The sequence below is a fragment of the Macrobrachium rosenbergii genome, chromosome 18 (genome assembly GCF_040412425.1).
Source record: "Macrobrachium rosenbergii isolate ZJJX-2024 chromosome 18, ASM4041242v1, whole genome shotgun sequence".
NCBI lineage: Eukaryota > Metazoa > Arthropoda > Malacostraca > Decapoda > Palaemonidae > Macrobrachium > Macrobrachium rosenbergii.
In genome coordinates this window covers 24069234-24089233 of record NC_089758.1, presented here as the reverse complement: position 1 = coordinate 24089233, position 20000 = coordinate 24069234, and the positions used below count along the sequence as shown (strand labels likewise).

The 20000-nt window shown below is 33.8% G+C and overlaps 1 protein-coding gene across 2 annotated transcripts in view; it reads right to left on the bottom strand.

Moving 5' to 3' along the window:
- The window catches only part of LOC136848202 (nephrin-like), a 423011-nt gene that overhangs the window by 107422 nt on the left and 295589 nt on the right, over window positions 1–20000 (bottom strand). The gene's annotated exons all lie outside the window — the stretch shown is intronic.

Genomic DNA, 20000 nt, shown 5'->3' with positions numbered 1-20000 from the left:
ATGAGAGAGCCAGCGGCTTGAACTTGGGGCCACGAACGAAAATGAAAATCCTTTCATTATCTTATGATAAGTATACTTTAATAAGCTGATGTGAAAGTACACATCAGTCCTTTGAAAAATTCTCAAGAATTTCCATTGCTCGGAGTTCTCTTAATGTACTGTTGCTCATCCCATCAATCACAACCAACGTAATAATTTTCCAGAACTGATGCCCTGAAACCACTACATTTCCCTATATTCCTAACAAACATCCTCAACTTTGACATATACTTAATTCATTCCCGCTCCAATCATTTATAATCACAAATGACTGTAGCAACCTCGTGACAGTGGACACAAAAGGATATCAAAGGAAGATCTGGAGCAATCATTTTCTATCACCTATAATACTCGCCTGGTTTCAATGAGCATCGAACGAGATTAGACTTTGATCGCGAATGCCAACTGAATAAAGCTTGAATGTTATCGCAGCGCAGTCCATGAATAAATCTGGTATTCGTCACTTAGATGAAAATGAATACACAACATCGCCTGAAAGTGTAATATACTTCCATTTATAAATATCCATAAATGTACGATCACACATGTTGAATTTACAATCTCTGATAACGTAAGAATGTTCGAGAGTCGAAGTGAATTATTTCGTCTACGAAGTGTAATTCAACGTTGAAAACTAGACACTTCAACACTTGAAATAGGCCTGTGTTTGCTTATCGCAGAATATAAAGTAGATTTATATTATGCTCCAACTGGGTAGAACTGATTTTAATTGAATCACAGATAATAAGACATTGATTTCACTGGAATGAAACTCTTACGTCTTTAATGGTAATGGAACAATGCACGTAACGTAAACTGGATACAAAAAGTACGAATAAGTTGGAGGAAATAGATTCCTATTATACTTATAATGGACATAATAGATTTTAATTGAATTACGGACCATAAGAAAGATATATTTCACTTGAATAATACTATTATTCACTCAATGGAACGATGTAAGTAATTTAAAATGGATCATAAAAATACGAAAAATTTTAAATTTTGTTGTATCACGATATATATATATATATATATATATATATATATATATATATATATATATATATATATATATATATATATATATATATATATATATATATATATATATATATATATATATTGTACTCCCACCGGATATAATAGATTTTAACCGAATAATAAGACAGATAGACTTCGCTTGAATAAAACTCTTAAACTGAACCATAAAATAAAATATGAACACACCTGAATTCTCATGAATAATATAAAAACGGTCGTTTAGGACGAGACAGTGAATTAATGAAATATTATTAAGTAAAAGCAGTCATGAAAGAGAGACGGATTCCACTGGAATAAGAAACTCAAATTTGACAAAATAAAAAGAGAGAGAGAAAAAATTGAGTGGCACAATGCCTTCCCTTAAACACTGTCACGTCTTACATTCCGCCGTCGAAAAAAAGAAAAAAAAAAAGAAAAAACGCTGAAGTTGTATACAGGCTTTTCCCAGGGAACATTTCTGTTAAGTCTGTCATGCGACAACAAAGAAAGGGAATGTTTGTTTCTTGTTAGTTACATTTTGTGACGAGGCATTGCGGTTAACAAGGCGCGACCGTCGACATATTCGGTGGCCTTGGACTTATTCGCCTAATCATAAGTAAATATTTCCCACCATATAAATCTCGCAGAAGGACCTGTTGAAGTCCAGTTGCTTTTGAATTTGTTCTCTTTCAGGTTAGGGTTTTTGTCTTCTGGGTTTGAGAAAAAAACATGTAAAAAATGCGCCGAAGTTTCTTCGGCGCAATCGAGTTTTCTGTACAGCCGCTACAGCATCTAATCAACGCCATCGAAAATAGATCTATCTTTCGGTGGTTTATGTATAATGCTGTATGAGCCGTGGCCCATGAAACTTTAACCACGGCCCGGTGGTCGGATATCCTATGTCGTTGCCAGAACCTTGAATAAAATAAAAACTACTGAGGTTAGGGGACTGCAATTTGGTATGCTTGATGATTGGAGGGTGGATGATCGACATACCAACTTGTAGCCCTCTAGCCTTAGTAGTTTTTAAGATCTGAGGGCGGACAGAAAAAGTACGGACGGACAGACAAAGCCGGCACAATACTTTTCTTTTACAGAAAGCTAAAAAACCAAAGGGAACAAGGGGGAAAAACCCAGAGTTACAATGAGTTGATGAAATCTATCATCTAACATTAGGAGATGATTTCGATAAAAATACAAAATAGTTACCATGTGTTACGAGAATCATCAATTATGTCAATTCCAAACTGGGAATCTCTAGGGTTGCTCATAATAAATATAAACGAATTTACTGCAATTCATTTTCATGTATATTTATCAACAGCCACACGTGTACAATGAGTGCCACTAGAATGAGAATAACTAATCTCATGTTTCCTTTAATACATCTAAAAAATTTTTCTCGAGTCCTCTCTAGACTGAACGCGATCGTTTTCTATTTGTAACTCACGGGCAAAGTCCCCCTTTCTCTTCAAGTGTACTTCCCTTATCTCCATCCTCATAATTACATTCCCTTATTTGCATCCTCATAGGTAAATTCCCCCTTTCCACCCTCATTGGTAAATTCCCCTTTTCCACCCTCATCGGTAAATTACACTTTTCAACCCTCATAGGTAAATTCCTTTTTTCCACTCTGATCGGCAAATTCCCTTTTTTCCACCCCGACAGGTAAATTCCCTTTTTCCACCCTCATCGGTAAATTCCCTTTTTCCACCCTCATCGGTAAATTCCCTTCTTCCACCCTAATCGGTAAATTCCCTTTTTCCACCCTTATCGGTAAATTCCCTTACCTCCATTATCAGTTCATCATTGGACGCGTTGGTATCGTTCTCGGAGAAATTTACCTCTGGTGAAAGAAATTCATTTCTCGTTATAATGTGGTTCGGATTCCACAATAAGCTGTAGGTCCCGTTGCTAGGTAACCAATTGGTTCTTAGCCACGTAAAATAAATCTAATCCTTCGGGCCAGCCCTCTCTAGGAGAGCTGTTAATCAGCTCAGTTGTCTGGTTAAACTAAGGTATACTTAACCTCCATTATCATAAATAGAACCCCTTATCTCCATCTCACAAGTGAATTCCCTTATGTCCACCCTCACAGGTGAACTCCCTCATTCCCCCATGTGAATTCCCCTGCCGCCATCCTCATAAGCAAATTCCGTTATCCTCATAAGTGAATTACCTTATCCTCATCCTCACAAGTGAATTCTTTCACCTCCACCCTCAAATGAATATCCTTTATCTCCAACCCCCTCCCACAAGAAAATGCCATTATCTCTACCCTCACACGGTGAATTCCCTTATCTATTGTTTCCACTCCCCCCCCTCACAATTAGATCACTTTAATTCCATCTACCCACGCACACACATTGAATTCCCTTATCTGCACCCCGCCTCCTTCACACAATGAATTCCCTTACTCTCATTCTCACAAGTGAATTCCCTTATCTCCACCCTCATAAGTGAATTCCCCTATCTTCACCCTCACAAGCAAATTCCCTTACCTTTACACTCATAAGTAAATTCCCCTATCTCCACCCTCACACGTCAATTTCCTTACCTCCACCCTCATAAGTAAATTCCCCTATCTCAACCCTCACAAGTAAATTCCCTTACCTTCACCCTCATACGTAAATTCCGTTATCAACATCTTCACACGTGAATTTCCTTATCTCCAATATCTCCATCTTCACACGTGAGTTTCCTTATCGTCAACCTCACAAGTAAATTCTCTTATTTCCAACCTCGCAAGTCAATTCTCTTATCTCCACCCACACAAGTAAATTCCCTTATTTCCACCCTCACAGGCAAATTGCCTAATCTCCACCCTCACAAGTAAATTCCATTGTCCCCACCCTCACAATTGAATTCCCTTATCTCTATCTTCATAATTAAATATCCTTATCTCCATCCTCACAGGTAAATTTCCTTATCTCCACCCTCACGAGTAAATTCCCATATCCCCATCCTCACAAGTGAATTCCCTTATCTCTATCTTTACAAGTAAATATCCTTCCTTATCTCCATCATCACAGGTAAATTCCCTTATCTCAACCATCACAAATATACTCCCTTAGCTCCATCTTCTTAATATCTGTGAAACTGGCAGCAGGCTTAAATGGCTGAGTGTGGATACGACAAGTTTTGACAGCTACGCTCTTCTGTGACATCATGTTCAGGACGCCCATTAACTGATGAAATTTCCCATAAGCAAAACTGAAGAATTAAAAGATACATCTACGTCATAATGTCATGGTGTAGTGTATAAAGAAGTATTAGCGATTTAGAAAAAAAATTAGAATTATATAAAAAATGGTATTTTTTGTCCATTAACTATAAACAAAACTGAAGAATTAAAAGGAACATCTATAGTGTACAAAGAAGTATTATTGCTTCAGAAAAAATAGAATTATATAATAAAAAAACTGGTATTTTTTGTCCATTAACTGATGAAATTTCCTATAAGCAAAACTGAAGAATTAAAAGATACATCTAAGACCATATGTTATGGTGTAGTGTACAAAGAAGTATGAGTGCTCCAGAAAGAAATAGAATTATAATATTAGGGCTTCAGAAAAAAAAGAAGAATTATATACTAAAAAGATTGTCATTTTTTGGCCATTAAGTAATGAAATTTCCTACGGCAATATTGAATAATTAAAAGAAACATCTATGACTATATGTCATGGTGTACTGTATAAAGAAGTATTAATGCTTCAGAAAAAAATTGAATCATATAATAAAAAATGGCATCTTTTGAGATCTCTGACCCTGTAAAAATATATATTTGAAAGTGAATTGATGTGGGAACACACTAGCTCAGTGGTATCTTATTCTTTGATTCATTTTCTATATTAATTAAAAAAAAGATTAAAAACATTTCGAAGAAGATATATAGCAAAAATGCCAAAAATTCTTAGATTCACTAAATGTCAAAATATTTATCTTTTTCCCGAATCAAGGGAAAATATCCGAAAATATCCTAAATTCTTTAACACACCAAATGTAAGAAGAATTTTTCCATCTCCCCGAAAATATTTCATCTCACTAGATGCAAAAACATTTCATCTTTCTGCATCAAAGTACACGGCATATCCCCAAGTCGAAACACTGAAATGTCTGAAAAAAAAGAGTAAAACATTCGCTGAAGTTCCTTCGGTGCAGTCGAGTTTTCTCTACAGCCGCTACAGCGTATAATCAAGGCCACCGAAAACAGATTTATCTTTTGGTGGTCTCGGTATAATGCTGTATGAGCTGCGGTCCTTGAAACTTTAACCACGGCCCGGTGGTGGCCTATCCTATACCATTGCCAGAAGCACGATTATGGCTAACTTTAACCTTAAATAAAATAAAAACTACTGAGGCTAGAGGGCTGCAACTTGGTATGTTTGATAATTGGAGTGTGGATGATCAACATACCCATTTGCAGCCTTCTAGCCTCAGTAGATTTTAAGATCTGAGGGCGGACAGAAAAAGTGCGGTCAGAAAAAAGTGCGGACGGACAGACAAAGCCGGCACAATAGTTTTCTTTTACCGAAAACTAAAATATATACGTAATATTATTCTCTTCTCTTGTTAGAAATATGAAATTCTTCTATAAATCCTTCAATTTACTAAGAAATAATATTCCTTATCTTCTTGTGTCAATATGCCAAAGAAACAATATCAAACTTCCTTTAATCAACTATATATATATATAAGAATATTTTACATCTCTATGTAAGAATATGTAAAACTGATAGAACACTTTTACATAATATTGTAAGAAAATATTGACAATAAGTAATATGGAAATGATGTTAGTAAATTTCCATCACATATATTGTATTGTAAATATTTTCTTATTTATTATGCATTCAATTTTTTTTCATTTCATGCGGGTTTGTTTCCTTTTTCTATTTTATCAAATTATGCTTCTCACCTTATGACAGAACCTTTTATTGTTTTAGATCTTTTGTAATTTCCCACGGGATTTCTTTTTATTCAGCTCAGGGAGAATGCTTCTTTAATGCTATTATTTTTTATTTACTACATATAATTCAGAAAATGAATTATCCTCAAAGGTGATAAAGATGCTATATTTCAAGGACATCAGTTTCGAAAACTCTTAGAAATAACACTGCTACAATAACTGTTTTCAATTTGAAGGGCAATTTTATTAAAAAGTACAAAACTGGACTTTTAGTTTTTCTGTGGAACTGCCTCCCCTGAAGATTTCGTGCAATTGGGACTTGAAAAGTTCAAGCGAAGATGCAATGCATTACTGCCTTAATACAACTCTCCTCGCATTTTAATAATTTACGTTTTTATCTATTTTTTATTTTTTTTTTTTTTTTAATAAATAAGTTCTCTCTTTTCTGTATTTCCCATTACCTTCTCCTACTTCTTTCTCATGAACACTATATTCTTTGGAAGCTTAGATAATAATAATAATAATAATAATAATAATAATAATAATAATAATAATAATAATAATAATAATAATAATAATAATAATAATAATTCCTTAACCTGACAGGTTCAGTAATGGAGTGACAAAGTCGGTCGCCAAGAGAGTTATTTTTTTTTTACTTAGAATTACGGTCCATCACAGATATGTCAACAAAAAAACATTTGTTTTTAATTAAAAGGATCTTGAAGAAATTTTAAATTAGAATATTTTTTTAGGGTTTCCTTTCTCTGCATCAGGTGGCAGGTAAAACATCACGTTGATTGACTGTATCATATTTCTAGATGCTTCTCTAACTCTGCAGAAGTATCGAACAGGGTTAACTCTAACGATAAATACAGAATTGTATGTAAGTATGTATATATATACATACATATATATATACATATACATATATATATATATAAATATATATATATATATATATATATATATATATATATATATATATATATATATATATATATATATATATATATATATTATAAATCACTTAAACAGCATACACAGACACATACCTATATATATATAATTATTTTTTTGTGTGTGTGTGTGTGTGTGTGTGTGTGTGTGTGTGTATGTATGTGTGTGTACGAGAGAGAGACCGACAGACGCCCCTGTAGGTGAAATAAAACACACTTTTAATTTGAAATATTTTATTCATTATTTTTTGTCACCGATGGGCGGGACTAGACGTCTAATCGAAATTATATTTTAGAAACCACGGACTGAATCATTTTATGTAAATTCGAGAGATATAAAACGAAAGAAGTAGTTCGCAAGCATGTTTCAGAAACATATATTAAGAATGAAATAAATGCAACAACTAATATTTAAATTCTACCGATAGCTGATTTTTAGTGAATTTTTAAAAGTTTTAATGACAGTCTGATTACGGGTATAACCGCCATACTCTTAGGGAGAAACAAATATCTACTACCAAATGGTCAGGATAAGGATTATTCCTTCCATTTGCTAACCAATATGAACCATTTTTCACCGGAAGTGGTTCAGTGCTTATGAAAATGAAGATTTACAGAGAAATCATAAACTGTTTAGCTATATATAACATAATTATGGTGATTCATTAAGCAAAGACGTAAGTGATCTGAAGACCTGTGACGTCATTAAGTCCTGTTCGTGAAGACCTCAAAGGATCCTTCCCCGGCCCCAGAATCTCCAGGAGGGATTCCAAAGCTCGAAGTTTCGAAGTCACTTTCTTAGCGCCGTATATATATATATATATATATATATATATATATATATATATATATATATATATATATATATATATATATATATATATATATATATATATATATATATATATATGTATATGTATATATATATGTAATGATTCCTTAGGATTGCCTTAATCGAAGAATGATGACGTCATCCAAAGCGTTCGGTAGAGGATTTTCGAAATCTGAATCCATCATCGAACAAAGGTTTCGCTCCTGTTCATTTCAGGATGAACAACTCTGTGTGTGTGTGTGTGTTGTGTATATATGTATATATATGTGTGTATATATATGTATGAGTATATATTCATATATATGTGTATATGGATAGATAAGCAGATAGATAGACATCATAAATTTAACATATTTTTTTGGGGGGGGGGATCTTTACTCTTAATTATCCATGTATTTACACAAGGGCATGGATTATCGTATACATGTATATAAATGTAACGATAACACTTTCTCTGTGTGTATTACCAGAGGATTATCGTTACAATTTTCTACCAAACTGGTCGTCTCATTTCAAAGGATAAAAACATTCAACCGTAAAACTATTTCTAAAACAGGAAAGAAAGGTTCCAAACATTTTTTATTTCACTGTGTGTAAATCTATTCAAAGTTCTCACCAAATGGCCAAAAAAAGTAACATAAAATTCTTTATGTCTCTGTACGTAAAACTAATTCTTATTTGTCTATGTCAAACTTCCTAGCATATGCTAAAGAAAAAGAACTAGCCTCCAGAATTCTTTATTTTTCCATACGTCCAGCTATTTTCCATCTTTCTATATCCAGAATTTCAGTATACAGAAAACTATTTTTCATCTTCCTATATCAAACCTCTTAGCATATGGAACAAAGAAAAAGTCCTCAGAATTCTTCATTTCCCAACGTAAAACTACATTTCAACTTCCTATATCAAACTTACTAGCATATGCTAAAAAAAAAAAAAAAACATTCTCATTTTCCTATATCAAACTTCCTAACATAAGGCCCCCCCCAAAAAAAAATCCTAAAATTCTTTATTCCGTTGTACGTAAAACTAATTCTCATTTTCCTTTATTAAGCTTCCTAGCATAACCTGAAAAAAAAAATCCCTGTAGTTCTTTATTTCGTTGTACGTAAAGCTAATTCTCATTTTCCTATATCAAACTTCCTAACATAAGCCAAAAATAAAAAATCCTAAAATCCTTTATTTCCTCGTACGTAAAACTACTCTCCACCTGCCTGCAACCAAGCGCGCAGTATACACTTAGGAAACTCGGGTCAAATATTCCCGCAGCTTTGAAAGGGCGCAGGAATTCAAAAGTGGGAGAAAATCCCTTTTGTTAATTAGCGGGGGCGCTTTACGGAAAAAAAAAACAGGGCAAATCGCAATCCCGGACCCTTGAGCTACAGCCGGGGAAAAGGCAGCGGCTATTAAGCTTGGAGCTTCGACTTAAAAACGCTTCAGCTTGAAACCGCTTTCGAAATCGGATTTATTTTTCACTTCTTTCAACTCGTCTTTGATCTGTTTTTTTATTTTAATCAAATGCCAATAAAGTTCTTTTCAGATCATGAAGTAGAGAGAACGATTCTTTTGATGTCATTGTTCAGTTTCTTTTTATTATTATTATTATTATTATTATTATTATTATTATTATTATTATTATTATTATTATTATTATTATTATTATTATGAGAAAAAATGAAAAAGAAACTCAATATAGGATTAATTATCATCATGCAGCCGTCCTTTTTAACAGGACATGCTAAAGAGAGTGTCTACTTCCTCCCTATTATTATTATTATTATTATTATTATTATTATTATTATTATTATTATTATTATTATTATTGAAAGAACGCAACCCCGGAGCGAGGCTGTAATATCGAGAATTAAAAGCCACAGTAGTGTCAAAAATATTTATGTACAGAGGTAAAAACGATAAGGAGAGACTTTCAGATTCTACTCCGTAATCCTTCATCAGTTAGTAACTACTGTGGCTTTCAAATCTCATTATCATTATTATATTAAAATATCATCTCTGGTGGCCGAAATAAGATGTTTTGGCTTTCTTTAATTCATACCAAATTATGAGTACTGAATTAAGTACCCTGCAACAGAGAAGAGTTTTTATGAAGCGTCTCCAATATTCCCACGCAAAATATAATTGAAACCAATATTTTTATACTTCGAAATGAAATGAATCGTACATAAAAATCTGAAACGAAATTTTAGTAAACCATTATCATTCCGGAGCATTTCACTGTATTTTCCAAAGACTTTCAACGCTGCCTTTTTAAGGGTCATTAAAACCATGCTCATAATAGCCATTTATGGACAAGCCAGCATTTTTGCAATCAATGAAAACTGAGGGAGTGTCTTTCCTGACGTCATCAGTTGCGCATTTAGTTTGCTTGGGCAGTTACTCTTAATAATAAAGTTCACCAAGATGGCAATCATGAAGGAAAGAGGTCAAAGGTGAAGAGTCATAATTGAAAAACGCCCTCTCTCTCTCTCTCTCTCTCTCTCTCTCTCTCTCTCTCTCTCTCTCTCTCTCTCTCTCGGTCTGTCTGTCCGTCTGTCTCTCACATGTCAAACACACACATACAGATTTTGCATTAGCAAGTAATAAGATGAAGGCAGTAAACTTAAGGTCCTCTCTCTCTCTCTCTCTCTCTCTCTCTCTCTCTCTCTCTCTCTCTCTCTCTCTCTCTCATATGTCGAACACACGCACATACCCATACACAGATTGTATATTAGCAGGTAATAAGATGAAGCCAGTAAACTTAAGCTAGTCTCTCTCTCTCTCTATATTTAACATTTTCTTCCTCACTGCTAAAAGAGGTCTCGAGTGATTTGCAACCCATTACCACTCACTCAGACACAGTTACATTAAACATATTAATCTTAGTTTAAAAATAATGGTATTACAAGGGCGATGAGCGTGATGAAAGTCTTAAGAGAGAGAGAGAGAGAGAGAGAGAGAGAGAGAGAGAGAGAGAGAGAGAGTCTGATTTCATCTTAGTACATGCTAATGTAAAATACGTGTATGTGTGTCAGCATAAATTAAAATTAAAACAAATGGAATTATTTATGAGAGAGAGAGAGAGAGAGAGAGAGAGAGAGAGAGAGAGAGAGAGAGAGAGAGAGAGAGAGAGAGAGAGAGAGAGAGATTCTATGGGCTAATGTTTTAATGAACATGTTTATACTGTGCATAAAAATGCTTATTTCCATTCTTGAATGGGCTTTATTTTTTCTAAAACTTAAGAACCAACATGGGAAACAGTTTTTGGGTTCCGTACGAATTATACGAAAATGACAGTTCCTACTAAAATTACAATTTTTACGAAAATGACAGTTATGGAGAAAATGACAGTTCCTACGAAAATTGCCGTTCCTAAGAAAATGACAGTTCTTACTAAAATTACAGTTTTTTTCCAAAATGACAGTTCCTACTAAAATTACAGTTTTTACGAAAATGACAGTTCCCACAAACATGACAGTTACTGAGAAAATGACAGTTCCTACGAAAATTACCGTTCCTACTAAAATGGCAGTTGTTACGGAAATGGCAGTGAAAATAATATGTTCCTGCGAAAATGACAGCCCTTACGGAAATGGCAGTAACTACGAAAGTGACCGTTGCTACTAAAATGACAGTTCTTACGGAAATGACAGTGACTGCAAAAATGACAGTAACTACGAAAATGACAGTTCCTACGAAAATGACAATGTCATTCCTTCGAAAATCGCAATTACTACGAAAATGAGTTCCAACAAAATTGACAATTCCTACGAAAATTATTCCCAACAAAAATGACAGTTCCTACGAAAATAACACTTCCCATGAAAATGACAGTTCCTACAAAATGACAGTTTATGAGAAAATCAAAGTTACAGCGAAAATAACAGTTCCTGCGAAAATGACAATTCCAGCCACACGGGCGATTGCATGCATCAACAAACACTTTGCAACGATGCATCCGCTTGCTGATGAACAGGAACAGCTTTGAATTTTTACATAACGGAAAGCAAAGTTCTCGTCTCATGTTGCACATAACGAGAACCAACATCACATTTCCATGAAATGTGAAGCCAAAATGCTTCCACCTTACTGCTGCCTCGATGACTGAAGAACGAGATTGAGTTGTATCATGAATATGTAAATTCAGTAAATACTGTATGTGTTGGGATTCTTACTGCTTGGAATAGTATGTCACTGAATCGACTTATGAAACTGAACTGTTTGTTTTCCTTAACATGTACCTGTCTATGTAATTTTCGGTCTTTACCTATTTGACATGCGTCTGGAAATACAGTTTTCATTGAGAACTATTGATATTACGAGTGAGTAGTGCTGTCTCCCCTGACAGCCTCTATTTGTTGTATATACAATAGTGATCAAAATTTTAATGATATTTAAAATTTGACAGATACACACATACAATCGCACATGCACACACACACACACACACACACACACACACACACACACACACATATATATATATATATATATATATATATATATATATATATATATATATATATATATATATCTCTGGTTGAAGAGGTAAAGTCATGTATGTCTCTCACAAGATCAAGTTTATTATGCCAACGTTTCACATCACATGATGCCTCATCCTCTATAAATAAATAAAACGCCACTTATACAACGGGAAAAACTAATGTACAAACACTAAACACCCAATCATCGTCCACACAACTCTTTATAGCATAATTGCCTGTTTGTTTACTCTACGTTCGTTATAGGTTTCTTTCTTATGTTTATTTTCTCCCTGTCTTTTTAGTCACTTTTTAGCTCTTGCCTCAGCAGGTGTTCCTTTCAAGTTCTTGTTTTAATTTTTGTATTTGTAAATGTTAAAAAATTTTTAAAGCTTTTTCCCGCTGAATAAGTGACGTTTTAAGTATTTATAGTCTGTAATTCTCCAGCCTTGAGGATGCATCATGTGATGTGAAACGTTGGCATAATAAATTTGATAGTTGTGAGGGACATACATGCCTTTACCTCTTCAACCTGAGATGTTTGTCGGGTCCGTTTCCCCTGAGATTCTTATATATATATATATATATATATATATATATATATATATATATATATATATATATATATATATATATATATATATATATATATATATATATATATATATATGCATACATGTGTATACAAGCCCTTTGTTGGCCGACTCGGTAGAGCTTCAGACTGTCATTCGATGGGCCGGAGTTCAATTCCGCGGCCGGCTGATGAAGAGTTAGAGGAATTTATTTCTGGTGATAGAAATTCATTCCTCGCTATAATGTGGTTCGGATTCCACAGTAAGCTGTAGGTCCCGTTGCTAAGTAACCAAATGGTTCTTAGCCACGTAAAATAAGTCTAATCCTTCGGGCCAGCCCTAGGAGAGCTGTTAATCAGCTCAGTGGTCTGGTAAAACTAAGGTATACTTACTTTATGTGTATACATATGTATATACAGTATATATATACATATATATATATATATATATATATATATATATATATATATATATATATATATATATATATATATATATATATATATACTGTATATATATGTATGTATATGAAGAAAAAGGTCCATAAAACACTGTATGAGCGTTTCAACCATATATTTCGGACACTTTCTTCTGTGCTCGAAATATATTGTTGAGACGTTCATACAGTGTTTTATGGGCCTGTTTATCTTCATATTACACTGTTGCATTACAGTAAAAGACATTCATATACATACTGTATATATGTATATTTATATATTGTATATATATATATATATATATATATATATATATATATATATATATATATATATATATATATATATATATATATTGTGCCTGTACATACGCCTGTATATACAGTATATACGTATATAAAATTCTTTGAAAATGATCTATGTGTGCAAATCCATGCACTGACTACGATATCTTTCGTAAGAAAATTAGTCTGAAAATACCTAACGATATCTCTACATACTCACCACAGGCAAATAATAACTATCCCATTGTCTAAGACATTAGGACAAAAAGTACGTACTAATTAATGAACGACGAACTTTTCGACTTTGAAAGAGAAAGTTTCCCCTCTTTAGAGAGAGAAAAAAAACAGAACTTCTCTACACAAAAAGTTTGTTTTCTAACAAAAAGTATTAGAACATCTCTGTAGCTACATTTTTGCTTTTGATTTGATTTCTCTGATGTGTTTGTGGGTCTCAAACTTGCAGTAAACAACATATTCTGTAACTCCTTTTAAATGGTCTATCTTACGATGCAGTGGCGATGTCTAATTTGATATCTTCTAATATTAATAATAAATAATAATAATAAACAAATAAAAAATGCGCCGAAGAAACTTCGGCGCAATACAGTTTTCTGTATATTAACCAAAGCCACCGAAAATATATCTTTCGGTGGTCTCGGTATAATGCTGTATGAGCCAAGGCCCATGAATCTTTAACCACGGTCTGGTGGTGGCCTGTCCTATATCGTCGCCAGAAGTAAGAGTATGGCTAACTTTAACCTTGAATAGAATAAAAACTACTGAGGTTAGAGGGTTGCAGCTTGGTATGTTTGGTGACTGGAGGATGGATGCAAACATTCCAATTTGCAGCCCTCTAGCCTCAGTAGTTTTTAAGAACTGAGGGAGGACAGGAAATGAACGGACAGAAAAAAGTGTGGACGGACAGGCAAAGCCGGCACAATAGTTTTCTTTTACAGAAAACTAGAAGTGAAAGTATTTTCAATACCGTTATAACAATACACACGTTTCTCTGTAACTCACTTACCAGGATAGTTTAAATTTATTCTTATAAGTGTAGCAAAGAAAGTAAGATTATTTACATGCTGCTTTAGTGGTAAAAGCCTGTACTGTACTGGCATAAGGCCAACCTAATCTACAACGAGCGAATACTGAGGCTTTGACATTTACGACATTAGGGCCCTAAGAACTAACAAACTCAGATAAAAGCTAAATTAACGAGGAATTGATTATGCTGTTTATTTTGTTTTTCTCTGTTACCTTGCATAGCTCTTCCTTAACCTTTCAATTTCCTTTTCCAAATCCGGCGAATTTCCCTATAGGTACCCCTGGGATTACAGCATTGTGCTTTCCTGATAATAATAATAATAATAATAATAATAATAATAATAATAAAAATAATAAAGTAACAGATAAATCAATAGTCTTATGCAAAATGGTAATATCATGAGCTAGGCCATTCCTTCTGGTTATTCAAATAAATCTTCTGTCAGTCAACCATGCATTTTCTTTTTGCCCTGAAAGCACCGAAAAATTGCCACTGGACATTCCAATACTTTCCTCTACCAATGAATACCTACTGTACATGATGGCCATAAAATGATTTTAAGGTTTTTAAAACTGAACTTACATGCCATTTAAGAAGTAATATATATTTCCCTTCAGTTCACAGCGTCGTCGAACAATTCCACCTCTGACGCAGAAAACATTTCTAAGACAGAATTCCCCGGCTTCATTCCCTTTAATGTACTCGGAGTTCGGACTCCGCGCTTAACCAGATGATGCCTTGCAGTGATTTAACTGGCTACAGTTAATTGCGTGACGTTGTGCACTTGGGAAAAATTACGATGGAATGGGATGGAAGACAGAATTCGGGCCAAAGGCCAAGCGCTGGGACCCATGAGATCATTCAGCGCTGAAAGGGTTTTGAAAGGTGTAACAGGAGGAAAACCTCGCAGTTGCACTATCAATAGGAGAGGTTGGAAAGATAGGTATAAGAAATAGAATATGAACGGAGGTAGAGTACGAGGAATCAAAGAACAAATTGTAATCTATGGGGAAGCATCTAAAACTGATTATCAATGGAAGCTGGCATTCTAATATCACGAAGTTTCCTCAAAATAATTTTAAACAGAGTGATGTTTTTGATGTATGAGCAAGGAGCGTATACACTAATATCTTTATGAGGATTTACTGCCTTCTAGTATTCTCTCTCTCTCTCTCTCCTCCACGCCAATGCAATTTTCCTTAAGAGGACGTGACGTCATGAAAAGTTATATACATTTACTGACATATTTAGTGCACTTTTAAGCCAATGTAAGTAAACCTTGGCTAGGCATTAGCATTATGCGAACAACCCTTCCCCCTAGTGCCATCCCCACCTCCCCCCACTCTGCGCCTTCAAAAATACTCTACCACTGCACTTTGACTACCTAAGAAATAAAGGTCCGCTGGTCAGAGCCACCGTTTTCCATTCCTCCTGCATGACCAAGCCATCTCAGAACACACAGGAGCACAGTGGCCGACCTTTTTGGACTCTTCCATCGCGTTCAATTTATTATAAGTCCTAACCCTTCGCTTCTCATTATTACATCACTGAGTTCCTTGTTGGGCGAGTGGGTTCCGTTCTCAGCTAGCACTCTGTTGGCCGCGAGTTTGAATCTCCGACCGGCCAATGAAGAATAAGAGGAATTTATTTCTGGTGATAGAAATTCATTTCTCGCTATAATGTGATTCGGACTCCACAGTAAGCTGTAGGTTCCATTGCTAGGTAACCAGTTGGTTCTTAGCCACGTAAAATAAATCTAATCCTTCGGGCCAGCCCTAGGAGAGCTGTTAATTAGCTCAGTGGTCTGGTTAAACTAAAGTATACTTTTTTTTACAAATTCCTTAAAATGGAAAACTGACCCAAAATGTGAAATAGTTAACAATATGCTGAGGATCGCGATTTATTACTTGCCTTATTCACTGGCTGATTTCTTTTCTTATTCCAACACCATAAGCCTCGAGTTATATATGTTACAGGGAATATGTGAAATCAGGGAAGTAAAAATGAAGACACACTAATTATATGTTGTAGAGTCCCCTTCAACAAGGTCTGAGATTAAAAAGGAATATAACACAGGCAAGATAATTACTGTAGTTTTATGTTGAAGAGTCCTCTCACGCAAAGTCTGCATGTCTAGGACTATAACAGAACCGGTGACGAAGAAATTTAAGTAAACTGGTCTATTAAATAGCAAGTTAACTAATTAACGAACCTGAGAGATGTTTTGATAATAGTTCATTACTTGTGTCCATAGTGTTAAATGAAATAGGTCCTCAGAATCTTGACAGAAATTAATGATAAAAACTATTCTCAGTATTTTCAAGCCAGCACAAAAGAAGTTCAACGTCCTCTATATTAACACGAACAGAAAGGGGACACAAAACAGGCCGATAAATAAGAGAGAAACATTATACATTCAAAATGCACAAATGAGTTTCGCAATCGTACATTAAATGAAGTTTTCCTGAAAAAAAAAAAAAAAACGCGTAACATTTCTACATGTTCAACTTTTCCTAAACGGTATGAATCGAGGCGAGACAAACCTAATTCCAACTTTTATTCTTAAAACTCAGTTCGAGCTAATAATTACCGAAAAGAACAAGAGAAAACGACATACTGTCTTCCAACGGCCTGAGTTTCAGCGAGGACGTAAAACTCGTTGCTGGCGCAATAAACTTAATTTATTGCCAATCGTTTGGAAGAGCGTCTGTCTTCTGGCATCTCGTCAAAGGTACACCATCTATAAAATCGAAGTTACAGTCCATAAAAGTTAGGAACCCTGAAACTAATTTTCGACAAACTGATAAGAGTGGAGTAAGTAATCAGTGGTTAAAGACAGGTCATGATAAATTTTGAAGATTTAAAATTTCTATGGATATGCATACAAAAAACATATTTTGAAGATTTAAAATTTCTATGGATATGCATAAAAATATTTTGAAGATTTAAAATTTCTATGGATATGCATAAAAAAAATTATTTTGAAGATTTAAAATTTCTATGGATATGCATAAAAAATATATATATTTTGAAGATTTAAAATTTATATGGATATGCATACAAAGAAAACATATTTTGAAGATTTAAAATTTCTATGGATATGCATAAAAAATAAATTTTGAAGATTTAAAATTTCTATGGATATGCATACAAAAAATATATTTTGAAGATTTAAAATTTGTATGGATATGCATACAAAAACATATTTTGAAGATTTAAAATTTCTATGGATATGCACACAAAAACATATTTTGAAGATTTAAAATTTCTATGGATATGCATATGGATATATATATGTACTAAATAATAACTTCTAATTCAACAATACTGGTAGCATACTAGTACGGCCACCTAAAGTGGTCCCACATTTCGGGTTCTATGAAAAACAACTGTAAAAAGATCAGTTCTCTAACGGCCCAGCGGTTCCACATTCCGGACTCTGACGGGAATGTATGAATGATAACCACATTCGTAGGGGTGGCGTTAACGGGTGTGTGGAATGGCCGGGAACAGATAGGAATGACTACAGGAAAAAGGGGTATCACTGAAAAATAACATGTAAGGGAACCCAATTTGCCAAGTTCTGCCGCAGTTATGGAAAATGCTTTGGTCATGTCAACTCTTTGGTAAAGGTTATGAGTTAGTTCCCTGTTTTGTTGGGGGGTTAAATGAAGTATGATATCAACAATTCTGAAAAGATTATGACCTAGTTCCCTGTTTTGTTGGGGAAAATGGGGTATAATCTCAACGCCTTAGAAAAGATTACGAATTAGTTTTCTGTTCTGTTTGTTTGTTCCTTCGTATAAATACAGTTTTCCTACCCTTGGATAATTTTGCTTCGGAGCAACAGATGCTGAAGGCATGAGAGAGAGAGAGAGAGAGAGAGAGAGAGATGGAAATAAAATATCACAAAAATAATAAAAAATATAAAAAAAAAACAGTTTTAATGAGATTTCCTCTCCCGTAACTGTAAGGTCTGATGAACACGGAATTCAATGGGGGTTTGTAAAAATTCAACAGGAACCACTTCAATTTACATAACCCTCCTCCTATTGAGAAAGAATAATTAAGAGAACGGTGGGACACTAAAATAAAAACTTGAAGATAAAAAAAAATCTGCTAAATAATGAAGGGTGTTGGGGGGCGGGATTTGACGACATTGTGGACGGAGCAGCTTTATGACAAAAAAAAAACTGATTTCTTCTTCAGAGAGTTAAACCAAATGGCCTCCAGACAGTGTAAGAGACTTCAAGGTGTTCGTTATTTTTCACACTGTTTTCTTTTGTCAGATGCCAAGCACTTCCGGGAATATTATCATTAATGTTCTGCTTTTTTCAGTGTTTCATTTTAGAAAATCGAAAAACTATTGATCTGATGCTTGTTAAATATTCTTATATTTTGGATGTTATCCGATACATTCTTCTTACTGGTTGTTTAATTTTCTCAAATATTGGAGGGCATCAAATATAAATAACTTTGGACTGTTTAACTTTCTCGTGTTTTGGAGAATATCCAAGACATTCTTCTACTTGTTGTTTAATTTCTCTTCATATTCTTGATGACCTTCAATAAAAGAATAGAGAAATAAAGGAATGAATATATATATATATATATATATATATATATATATATATATATATATATATATATATATATATATATATATATATATATATATATATATATATATATAATAGCTTTAAAATATGCAACACAACAGATTGTATATAACCACATGCAATATGCTTAAACATGTATGAACTTACATAAATTTTTCCCAAATTTGAAAAGCAAATTAAAGTTCCATCGCCGTAAAAAATAATCGATGATCATACAACTGAACTTTTTTTTTTTTACGAAAGATTAAAGCTAAAAGTTCAGAAAAGGCAACGCAATTTAAATTAAGCAATTATTACTGAAAACAGAAAATTAAAAGCAAATGAAGCAATTATTACTGAAAACAGTAAATTAAAATAAAATGAGGCACTTATTAATGACAACAGAAAATTATAATCGAATGAAGCAATTATTACCGACAAGAGCAAATGAAACAATTATTACTGGCAACAGCAAATTAAAATCAAATGAAGCAAATATTACTGACACAGTAAATTAAAATTCAAATTAAGCACTTATTAATGACAACAGCATATTAAAATCAAACGAAACATTTGAAACAATTATTACAGACAACAGCAAATTAAAATCAAATGAAGCAATTATTATAGTAACAGCATATTAAAATCAAATAAAGCAATTACTATTGCAACAAGAAAATACACCATATTACATACAGTTCTAATAGCAGAACCCTGTAGATCCCATTTACAAGTTCTTTGTTAAGACAAAACGCTAAACATTTTACTAAGTCACTGAAAACGAAAACAGAAAAAGCTATCATATAATATTCAACCCCCCCCCC